This window comes from Neophocaena asiaeorientalis, unplaced genomic scaffold, assembly GCF_003031525.2.
Source record: "Neophocaena asiaeorientalis asiaeorientalis breed wild unplaced genomic scaffold, Neophocaena_asiaeorientalis_V1.1 scaffold996, whole genome shotgun sequence".
NCBI lineage: Eukaryota > Metazoa > Chordata > Mammalia > Artiodactyla > Phocoenidae > Neophocaena > Neophocaena asiaeorientalis.
The window spans coordinates 183,669-188,352 of NW_020174457.1; positions in this window are offsets into that span (position 1 = coordinate 183,669).

Consider the following 4,684-nt stretch of genomic DNA (forward strand, 5'->3'; position numbering starts at 1 on the left):
TTGAAAAATTCATGAGAGTTTGCAAGAGAAAGAAGGAGATTGGGTGGTCTCTATTTAATACTTAATTCTGTTGGAACTTTCCCTATATTTGTTTATTGCTCCAGGATTTATGGCTTTATAAAACAATAGAGAGATATTAAGGAGTATGAAGGAGAAAACAAAAGTCTTATTTTACTTATTTAACTACTTTTTATTTTTTTATTTGTTTGTTTTTGTTTATTGAAGTATAGTTGATGTACAATATTATGTTAGTTTTGAATGTACAACATAGTGGTTCGACCACTTAACATGAAATGATTACTTGAAATGAAATGATTATGAAATGATCAGGCATTATGAAATGATCACCATGGTAAGTTTAATAACAATCTGTCACCATACAAAATTATCATGTTATTGATTATATTTCTTATGCTATATATTACATCCCATGGGCTTATCTTTTTAATAAGTGGAAATTTGTACTTCTTAATCCCCTTCACTTATTTCACCCAATCTCCCACCTCCCTCCCCTCTGATAACCATCAGTTTGCACACTGGATCTGAAGTCTCTTTCTGTTTTGTTTTGTTTATTCATTTGTTTTGTTTTTAGATTCCACATATCAGTGAGATCATATGGTACTTGTCTTTGTCTGACTTATTTCACTTAACATTATATATTCTAGGCAGATCCGTGTTGTTACAAATGGTAAGATCTCATTCTTTTTCATGGTTGAGTTTATTTATTTATATTTATGTTTATATATAACATCTTCTTTATCCATTCATCTATCAGTGGACACAGCTTGTTTCCATATCTTGGCTATTGTGAACAATGCTGCATTGAACATAGGGGTGCATATATCTTTTCAAATTAGTCTTTATGTGTTCTTCAGGCAAATACCCAGAAGTGAAATTGCTGGATCATATGGTAGTTTTACTTTTAGTGTTTTGAGGAACCTCCATACTGTTTTCCATAGTGGTTTCACCAATTTACATTCCCACTAATAGTGCACAAAGCTTCCCTTTCCTTCACATCCTCACCAACACTTGTTATTTTGTCTTTTTGATGATAGCCATTCTGAAAAGTGTGAGGTGATATGTCATTGTGGTTTTGATTTGCATTTCCCTGATAATTAGTGATATTGAGCATCTTCTCATGTGTCTGTGGCCATTTTTACGTCTTCTCTGGAGAAATATCTCTTCGGGTCCTTTGTCCATTTTTAACTCAGATTTTTAAATATTGAGTTGTATGATTTCTTTACATAATTTGGATATTAACCACTTATCAGATGTGTCATTTGCAAATATTTCCTCCCATTCAGTATGTTGCCTTTTCATTTTGTTTATGGTTTCCTTTGTTGTACAAAAGCTTTTTAATTTGATGTTGACTTGTTTATTTCTGCTTTAGTTGTCCTTGTCTGAAGTGACAGATTCAGAAAATGTGTTTCTGAGACTGATGTCAAAGAGCATAGTGCCTATATTTTCTTCTAGAAGTTTTGTGGTTTCAGGTCTTACATATAAATCTTTAATCCATTTTGAGTTCATTTTCCTATATGGTGTAAGAAAATGGTCCAGTTTCATTCCTTTGCCTGTAGCTGTCCAGTTTTCCTAACACCATTTGTTGAAGAGGCTGTCTTTCCTCCATTGTATATTCTTGCCTCCTATTCCTGCCCCATTTGATATTGAATAAAACCTATTTTCCATGCCATTTAGAAGGTTTGAAAATATTTAAAATGTCATCTACAGCACAAAAAAGAAAAAGCACTTGAGAAACCATGGGTTTCTTTAAAATTTAATTTTTAAGTGTCAGAAACAAAAGTTACTTTGCTACTTGTCCTTTCATTGATTTAATCTAAAGTCTTGATTAATGTGACAACCAACCTGTAATTACAAACAGTGCTTCTAAATCTTCTGGGTTATTAGAGGTGTCACCTACAAATTGACACTTGCCATCTACCTCTACAAGGATTAAATTATGAGCTGCTGCAGCTGTTGGTCTTCAACACCCCCTGAAAGGAGTTCAGGGTGGAGATCAGAAATGAGGTACTCTGTGCTCTGGAAAAAACAGGCAGAACAGGTCTTCAGATCTTTATATATTTTCAGGAGACAATTTTATGAGTCCAATTCTTGCATCTCATCATATCTAGAAAATCACTAAAATCTGATGACTGCTCCTCATGACTAGCAGTAACCTTCACAACTAGCAGAAACCGTCTTCAAAATATATGTACTTAATTGCATGTACTCCCCCTTCACCAAAATCACATATATACTGACCTTCCCCCATACCTCTTTGGAGCAGTTTCCTCAGAGCTATCTGAAATGATGTCTCCCTGGCTATAGTCCTCATTTTTCCCCAAATAAAACTTAACTCATAACTCTCACATTGTGCGTATTTTTAATCAGCAGAGGGTAGATTATCATGTAATTCTGAATCACTCTGTTCTGTCCATAGCCCCCAGCATTCAGAGAGACTGTATTATAATGCTAATTGCACAAGGAGAGTCTCCTGGAAATGGAATATCTTCAACCATTCTCCCAAGTCATTTGCTCTTCTTTAAAAGTGTAAATAGGACAGAGGAGAGAAATGTTTTTAAAGACCTTAGAGTGTATACAAGTATTTATTGAGCTGCTGCTCCTTACAAGTCATTGCTGTGGAAAAGAGGTAATGAAATGTAAAGTTCAGGATTTCAGAAAATTTAACATAGTGCTGTCATTCATATATTTAGCCTGAATTACTTTATTCACATGGCCAAACATTTTTTTTTCAGGTTAGAGAATACACAACAGTTTGATTAAGGGGGGGCTTGAGTAAAAGATAAGTTGAAGCACGTCTGAAGAATGAAAGCCTAGAAAGTGATTTGGAACAGCAAGAGGTGAGCATGAGGCTGGAGGATGATGGAAGAATGATAGTCTAAAGTGGGGAGCTGGAGAAAGAGAGAAAGGAAAATGCTAAAGATAGACTTTTGAATACTATTTTAGCAAGGCTTCCATGTTTCCTAGACTATAAACTGTGGGGAAAGATCTGTTTGTTCCGTTTATGTATCCCCTTTAATAGACTGTGAGGGCAGATTACCATTTCCTTGGCCTAGCCCAATATCTGCACAGGATAGACACTCAGAAACACGTTTTAAATTGGAAATGATTTCAGAGTCTCTTCAAATGATGGATACCTGTTATTTTTGCATCAATTTCTATTCATATTTAAGTCATTGGGGGCCAGAGTCTTATACTGCCCTGTACTTCCTTAGGCAAGTCCAGCCCATAAACACAATTTGTTTAGTCAATATGTAGTTTTAATTTTTTTCTTTTATTAAATGTCCTAAGAAGGACCATACATTCACAAGTTTACCTCAGCCATTACTACTGTATAACGCCCAGCATTCATAGTTCTCTTAAATAACTTCCATTGGCCTGAAGGCATTTGAGTTTGTGAACTGTTAAATATTTGCTCCAGAATTGTTATTTATCTTGCCTTCCCTTGTCTCTCCCAATTTACTCAGTCATTTATTCCACAAATATTTTTTGACCATTTTCTATGTACCAGACCCTGTATTAGGCAATACTATGATGAATAAAAGACACATTCCTGAACTGGGACAGCTCACAGTATAGTTGGAGAGAAGGACAAGTAAATAACATATTATAATACAGCATGGATAGAATTATGGATAGCATGATATAGGATTATATAGCTACTCATTCCCTTCATCTGTCTTATTTTCCTCTTTATCCCTTTCTCTTTTCATCTTTCATATCTATTTAGAGCTAAGAAGTATTTTAAACTCAGAACTAAGATAAGAAGCTTGGTCAAATTTTCTGCTCATCCAGATTGGAGGAAAATTGATCATCTAGGCATTCACCCATCTTTGCAAAATAATGTCATGAAAAGCACATAGACTTTGGAATATAATGTAAGTTTGAATGATGATTCTGTCAATTTATAAATTGTATATATAAATTAAACTCTCTGAACCTCAATTTTTCAATTTGTAAAATGAGGGTAATGATACCTATCTTATATTTGGCTTATCAAAGGATTTGATATAATATACCTAAGGCATGTTGCACACTGCCTAATACTTGCTAGGTAATCATTACTGGTAGTTTCTGTTATTCACTCATTCAGTGTACTTATTGAGCATCCATTATGTATATCTTTTGTGACTCAGCCATGCCTCTAGATTCTGGGGAAATAAGATACTTCAGGGTCTAGTATTGACTATTTAATCTAAGACAGATAACTGAAACTATTGTTTTAACATTGCATCACAAGATAAAAATAATTCTGTAACAAAATAAAATTAGATTGTATTTACTTAGTTATTATAAGGATCAAAAATGTTTTATTAATTGTTGTAATGTTTGTATCTTCCAAATCTAAAAATTCAAATGAAAGCTTTACATTTGTTAAATTAAAGATATAACACATAAATGTAAGGCCAACTGGCCCGAGGCAGGGGAACGCAATCAGACTCACAGGTTGCATCAGACCGAAACTTTCCGGACCACCCAGTTCCAGGAACTCACCTGGGGACTTTCCACCCGGCCCAGCCTTCCCGCCTTTCGTGGGGCGGGACTAACGGTCCCAAGACTGATGCAACCAGCACCGGATATTGCCACGATACCCGAAGAGACCACCAAATAAAGAATAACCTGTGCTCTCCCGGATTCACCACACCCCTTTCCCTTCTTCCCCTAT